General features: G+C 38.4%; 1 long non-coding RNA gene across 2 annotated transcripts in view; it reads right to left on the bottom strand.

The window, feature by feature from the left end:
- Nucleotides 1-7,838, bottom strand: part of LOC113111692 (uncharacterized) — a 31,156-nt gene continuing 23,318 nt past the window's right edge. Inside the window, exons 4-6 of one of the 2 annotated variants that reach the window (XR_003293348.1) lie at nucleotides 7,687-7,777; nucleotides 4,377-4,606; nucleotides 1-3,463 (exon numbers count right to left, since the gene is read on the bottom strand). This is a non-coding gene — a long non-coding RNA (uncharacterized LOC113111692). Of the gene's footprint in view, nucleotides 4,607-7,686; nucleotides 7,778-7,838 lie in introns of both variants that reach the window. The other variant, XR_003293347.1, reaches the window with a different exon arrangement.

The raw sequence follows: 7,838 nt of genomic DNA, 5'->3' as shown, positions 1-7,838 counted from the left end.
TAGTTTAGACTTAGACTTTCAGTGGAAAACCTATAATTTAATATTCCCGTGCATCTCAATGGCACTTGCTCGACTGGTGCAGGACACTGTAAGCATGCAATTCTTATGGCAAAAAATAAGATTTTTTTTTTTTTTTACATAAATCATCTGAATTTGCCATGTGACTAACAAATACAGAGCAAAAACATTGGATGATGGCACTGTCCAAAAGCAACAAACAAGAAAAATTTAATTTCACATTTCAATTCATTAAAAAAACAAAACATACATGGATATATTTGAATTATTTTTTTCCGGTGGTACAAGAGGATGAATTGTATTTCTAAGAGATGCAAACAAGGCCTTAGGTTTTACCGACATGCCTGTCCATTATAGTGTCCACTTAAGATTCCAGTAAAATGAGAATATACATTGCTTGTGGGATGCATGACTTAAGGTCCACAGTCCTGCAATGGTTACTGTGTTGATCGTGTTCTTTTCTCACCAGTTTTTACTTGGTAACAGGCTTTACATCATGTCCGCACAGTGGAAATGGACCTTGCTGCATGCAGATGCAGAACACTTGATTATATCAAGTACTCATAGCATCGATGCATTCTCTTTCTCAGTTTGCCCACTGTCCTATGCAAGTATACAAGCAATATGGGATGGTTTTGCGATTCATCATAGTCAAATGTCCTGAATTGTATTCTTTTTCACTCACATGCATGATCCTGTGACTTGCACAGCGTAACACACTGGTGTAATTTACATTTAAACACACCGATTAAGAGATACACATGACTTAAGATGCTTGGTCTTCCTCATTCTGAGTCAGACTAGTACATGCACACACACACACACACACATAAACACATACACAGTCTTTGCCCATGCATTATCCATATCCTGGCTCAGACACTCTCATCACACACACACACTCGTGCACACACTCCCAGATGCTGCCCTGCTGTGATGCCTGAAGCTAAGCAAGCCAGCAAGATTAATAACGACCCCTGCCTCCCGAAAGGCAGGGCAAAAAATACACTGTTTGCAGAGGGTTGAGAAGGAGAGGGAGAGAGAACGAGAGAGAGAGAGACTCTTTTTGTTGGCAGGTTAGTGCCATTCACTACCTCTAACACTCACAGACCCTCCCCCTGGGGCCGCCGACATGGATTAATGTGTTTAGTACAATTATTTCATTTATTACTGTCTGGGGCTTTTTTCAGATAAGAACATTTTTCAGGTTGCTAACCATTATTACCTCTAGGACTTGCCAAGCGCAGGGGCTCGCGGTCAGAAGCTCCGCTCTTTTGTTAATGCTTCTGCTAGCATCTGTTCCACGGCTTCGCTACGAGATTGAGAGGATCAGAGCTCCATCTTTCTCCTCGTACATTTCTTCCTCTTGCATTTGCTTTATGCCAAATCTGTACAATTTTGGTGTTTGTTAAATGTCATACCTAATTCTCTGGACGTTCCATTTTGTCTGACAAACTCTTTCTGCTATTCTCCATGTATTTTATTCTTTTCTTTGGCTGTTTTAGCGGTGTAGTGAAGATTATGATTATGTGGAGCAGCTGTATTACTGCAGGATCCTCAGCAGGTAGTCCTATAGTGCTCACCGATCGGCTGCCACTCTGAATGATGATACCTGCTTCAAAGGGTGGCACAGTGCTTAATCTATCACCATATCTAGTCAGCGCTAGCCCACAAATATTCTCCTTCTCCTATGCCTGTTTGTGTGTGTTTTCTGCCTCAAACCATTTCCACTATTTGGCCCTTGTTCCACTTATTGTACACTGCTAATATAAGCCCCCCATATGAATTTATGTTTAGCCAAGCGAAAAGTTCCCTAGAAAAATCTGACTATGAATCAACTGTCCTATCAGCGTTAATGTGCCCGATTGAGGCTGGTGATGACATCTGAGAAGGTCTCTGGCCTGCTACCCTTCCTCCATCAACATTTGTCTCATCCTCATCTTGGTTTATTAAAACAGGGGTATTCAAGCTTTTTGGGGCCAGGACATATACAGGGTATACACACACACAACCAGACACAGAGAGAGAGAGAGAGACTGAGAGAGAGAGAGTGAGAGAGTGAGTAATTATATACCTATTTATCTTGTCTCTGGGATAAATGTTAAGCATGATATAAGGATCCTTATTAAATAGTTGGCTTTTATGTTGTCACTGTTCTGTAGCCAAAGCAAACACTGTATCCATATTAACATATTATTTGGAGAATATTTATTTTGTATTAAGCTGACAGTGTAATTTCTCTACCCACTGTAAGAGTAATGTTACATGTATTCACCTTAAAAAAGAAATTTGTCAGTAGAATAGTTGTAAGGATAATAATGAAAAGTTTTTTTGCAAGCATAGTCTTCAAAAAGCTATATAATAATAATAATAATAATAGACAAAATATCTTATTATTATTACTACTATAGTTTTCTATTGAATTAAAATACATATTTATCATACATATAATCCATCTTGCAGCCCCCTGCAAAAAAATAAAAAATGATATGATCAATTAGTAACAAGGTTTTCCATCACTTTAACTCATCAAATTAATTTAACCAATTTCAACTTCATTTTTTAAAGTTATATGAGAATTCACTTGATATTTTAAGTCTGTTTAATATAATTTGAAATAAATTGAAATATTGCTACATATGCTGTAAGGGGCTTGATACATATATATTTTTTTAAATACGGTAGGAATTAAAGCAATAGGAATTATTTTCAATGCTAATGGAAAGAGGCAGCTGGTGATTATGGGAAAACTGGTGGGATGCTCCTCCCACCGGGTTAATGACATCACCAGCATCATCGTTCATGAGACTCGACCTGCCACGACAGTGTTACCATGGCACCTGCATGGATGGCGCCCTTTCTTTGGGTCCTGAGGGGCAAGAGGGCACATCCAGTCTGGGGTCAGAACCCTCACATCTCATCAATGTGTGTGGGGTCGTTTGAGGGGTAGAGGCGAGTGTTTGAGAAGATATATGTGTGTGTGTGCGTATGTGTTAAGAGAGGGGGACTTGAGTGATGATGGGATGATACTTTGTCCTGTAGCCCAGTTCTCTGGACTGTGGCCGTCTTTCTCTGGCGTTGATTGAACAGCGGGTCACTGATAATGAAAGACACACACTGCCACCATCTATCTGCCAGTGTTGTTTTGAAGAACCCCCAAACGATTTGTCACCATCACCCTTCCCCCATTCCTTCACCTTCTATCTCTCCATCTCTTGTCCTCCCCATCCTTTTCATTAATCACCCTGAAAAAGCCTCATCATATAACATTAGCCACTAAGGGGTCATTCTGGGCCTGTAGAAACCGTTCCACTCCTGTGCCAGGGGTATCATGGTCATTGGCATACTGTAGTATAATCACAATGCTATAATTAGAGTTCTTGTTTTCATGCTCGAAAACAATAAAAACTGCTTACCCAGATGGCAGGAAGTCATGGCTTTTGCTCTGAATGAGGAAAACGGATTGCAGAACATGAAAAACAGGTATTTCCCAACAATGGAAACAATGACATGACACTCTTTCACCATCCTCCCTGCATGATTAATATTCTTTTGCAACACACATTGCAAGAGCTGACTTGCTCAGAATGTAGCATGACTTCCAATGCTGTCCTGTTGACAAAGCATCAAAACTCAAGGAACGTTCCGGGTACAGTACAAGTTACAAGTGACAGCCATTGTGGCATGATGTTGATTACCACAAAAATTCATTTCCTTTTCTTTCAGACGTGAATGCATTAAACTATTTGCTCTTTCAAAAGTATATTCACAAGATATGAACAAAATGTGTGTTCATATAATGCTATTTTAGTATGACAAATTGCTTAGTATTTGTAAAGATACAGTATATACAATTGTAATTGTATCTGCAATTCCCCGACAAGGTAATGCCCTAAAATCACTGTAAAAATTATGAACTAAATAGTTTTGCAGCTCAAATAAAACCAACATTATACCATGTACCTAACCTAACCTAACCTGAAATATTCTTAATTCAACCCAAAATTCTTAATAAAGCAAGTGATGTACAAGTTGAAACAATTGTTTTGTGATAATGAACATTATACCTTTAGGCATGTGTGTTGCAAAATCACATCTGTGCTCCCTGATTTTTAATTTCCAGAATGTATAAGTGTTCACTAATCCATTTAACAGGATTTCAAATCCAACTCAAATATGGTTTCAAAACAAGGAAAAGGCTAAGATTACATGGCAATGCAAAAAAGGGCATTCTTATTGTCACTAGCCCGTTTGCGTACTCCCACATGTACATCTGGTTCGCTGTGCCACAGCAGCTTGGGATAATGACAAGAAAACAAGCGTGCCTTCAGCAGGACAACACATTTGTTTGGACCTACTAGGGTTTTTCTGCTTTCCCCCTCCTCCGTTTTCATCCTTTCCGACTTGCTTCCTTTTTTCTTTTCCTCTCTCTCCAGGCCCAACGTCTGTCACTGTGAGGTAGATAGACTGCACTCGTATCTTCTCGGGGGTCTAAATGCCACCTGGCATCATCCACGGATGGGCCAATCTATTCTCATTTTCCCGGCATATGTAGGGGGGCAGGTGGGTACAGCAGGAGGGACGCTCCCTAAGAATTCAACAGATAATAATGAGGAAAAAGAGTGATAAAATATGAAATAATGCACAGAAATGAACAGCTGATTTTTTTTCTTCATGTGCACACATGAGTTTTTCACATCACTGAAAACATTTTATTGGTTAAAGAAACTTGTAATTATATCAGAAAAAGTAATTGTAGCTCTATTTCTCATAACTGTGACTTTATATCTCTCAAATGTAATGTAATGTCTAATTTTAAACTCTATTATTCTGAGACAGCTTACATAGCATATGACTGTACATAATACACATGTTGTTTTTTATAAATACACTTTTTTAGATTTTCTCAAATTCTTACGATTTAATATCTCACATCTTTATGTGTTTTACAAAAACATCTGATCATTGGATACGCATCTCAGGTGCTCTGTGTGGAAATCAGACATTCGATATTTTATTAAAAAGAACTGAAATATTAAGGATTTAGAACCACAATTTAGCAAAATGACAGGAATCAGAGAATTGCATGCATGTAATTTCCATACTTAGACATTTTCCATCTGTTGTCCAGCGCAAGATGCGTGAATGCGGAGAAGCTTGAATGAATTCCAGCACTTGCCACAGCTGACATGCTCGTGCCATTCAAGACCACAAGCATATGGGTGATGATAGCCTATGAACACGCTTAAAATGTTCTCCATGCTTTTGGCTCTGGCACAAAAATAGTGGAGGCGAGATCCTCTCCACTTTCATTGAAAACAGAACTACAGTGCTGAAAAGCAACATCTACAGAAAGTTTACTGACAGCGAATAGCCGCCAGCTACAGTCCCTCAATAGGCACCACCACCATGCAAAAACAAACGCTCTTACATACACTAAGCATTCATGCACCTTTCAAGGGGCTCCCTGCTCCTTACCCAAATATTTGTCTTTCTTTCTTCCTATGTACATGTATTTATTTTGCTGATCAATGCCTATATACATTCATCTTTGTAGAACACCACCCGACCCAACACACCCACATACACTTCCAGCTTTAAAAGATTTATCACATGGTGTAATGGGGTACCTGGCGAACAGCGTGAGCTGGTAATTAAATACAGGTCTGTAAATGTCACCGTTTTTAATACCATGGCAGCAGTGACGCTATTTTTATTTTTGTTTGGTCTTAATTGTCACCCTCGTTCTGCTCGTTACGGCCATCCCTGCATTACACTGCCTTGTCCTCACTGGCTTTGTATGACGGAGTGTTTCACATTTAAGAACCTCGTTCAAAGGCCTTTGTCACTCTGACACACAAGAGGGTGGGAAAGCGAGAGAGAAAAAGAGCGGAAATTAGGAGTCAGAAGACTGACTGAATTAGAGTGTTGGATGGCCATTAAAAGCGGGACGTTTTGACAGGGCTGGAGCACGCTAGACTACCTGGTGGGGAAGGCGAACAGGTTGTGGTGGCGGCTGCTTGTAGCTGTGTATGGTACACTGAGGTTTGTTTGTTTTCAGCTGTGGACCTAGGAGAGAGCTGGCTATGTGCCCAGGATCAAATAGAGATGGAAACCTGCAGCATGTGCTGTATGTAACACACACACACACACACACACACACACACACACACACATTAAATAAATAATGCTAAAAATGTTTGTTTAAGGGTGTTTTGGTTTCCTTACCATTTTGAACACAAACTTTCAGGAACACAGGTACTTCCATATCCATGCATTCAATTACAATTAATTTTAAGTCAAATAAACAAACATAACAGGTGAGTTGAATTAATGTTCAAATAAGCCTATAAAAATAGGTTGAACAACAACAAAAAACATGAAGCCCATAAAATGTAACAAACTGATACTATGAATACTGGGAACATATATATATTATATATATATATATATATATATATATATATATATATATATATACAATTTCAGTTTTCAGTTTTCAGTTATACATTTCAGTTTGATCAAGAAATTTTATCAAGAAATTTACCCAAACCATTGTAAATTAATAAATTTAAAAGTATTCATTTAAAATAATACAAAAGGCCTTCCCTTATAGTTATAAGGTGGATGTACATTTTTATAAGTATTTCATTTCTAAAAGTCTATTTCACAAATGTGAGAGCTAACAAAAAATAGCTAACTACTTTGAAGACAATATTTAAAATATGTAACTAATTACATAATAGAATTATTATTATTTTTTAAACCTGAACATTATTTTTCTGGCTCCAAAACTAAAATTATTTAAAATCTTAATTCTTAACAGATTAATTACATTTAAAAGCTACAAACGCAGTGATATTTTAGAAACACATTTATAATATTTACTAATATGATTAATAGGAAATATATAAAATTGCAGAAAATAATTACAAATAAAATCTTTATATATAAAAAGTACTACATTTATTCTAAAAATGCTGTGCAGGGACTTTTTAAAATCTTATTTAAGATTTAATTGATTTATTCATGCAACTGCTGAAACATATTTTTTAACATCATCCCACCAGTGGTTTATATTATTGTCCTGTGTGTCTTTGTCCGTCGCCTAATGACAATATGAAGCATTGCAAGAGCATTGCTGTGTTCCACCATCTCAAACCGGTGAAAAGACAAGATTGCTTTTGTCCGCTGCAACGCTTCCCCCCCTGACTCAAGCCTGAGCCCCCACCCTCTGCCAATTAACTGTGTGACCATAATGGATGTTGTTTGGCATGTTTTGCTGTGGGCAGATTGAATTAGCAGCCGGGTGGGGTTCGACTCTGAGCGATTTGAATGATTATCTTAACGTCTCTTACAGCGGTAATGAAACACAGTTATACGTTCCCTCAGTTCTGTTAAGAAACACACACACACACACACACACACACACACACCTGAGAGACAATTTTTGATGAATCAGGCCTACGTGGGGCAAATGGGAGGTGAAGGAGGAAAAGAGAAAGAGGAGGGAGCTGTGAGGGGGAAATCAGACGATGCACCGAACAGATGGATCCTGCGTTCAAGCACTTGAGTTCCTGATGAAGTGATTCTATTATGAGACACCCACTTTCTTCAAGCTTTGTGAAATATTTAATTGAATAAATGTATCATTTGGGGTGGATTCACCTCTCTCTCCCTTTGTATCCATCCTGCCTTTCCCCTTCTCCATCCGCTCTGTCCCTCGTCCAGAATCTTGAACATTTCCTTTCCTCTCTCTCTGGAAAAGTGAGAAAGTGAAGGCTCAGAATTGAGGGTAACAGAGCACCAGACACAGCCCA

This window comes from Carassius auratus, chromosome 12, assembly GCF_003368295.1.
Source record: "Carassius auratus strain Wakin chromosome 12, ASM336829v1, whole genome shotgun sequence".
Classification (NCBI taxonomy): domain Eukaryota; kingdom Metazoa; phylum Chordata; class Actinopteri; order Cypriniformes; family Cyprinidae; genus Carassius; species Carassius auratus.
Note: the sequence above shows the minus strand (reverse complement) of the source record. Positions and strands in the feature narration are given on the sequence as shown.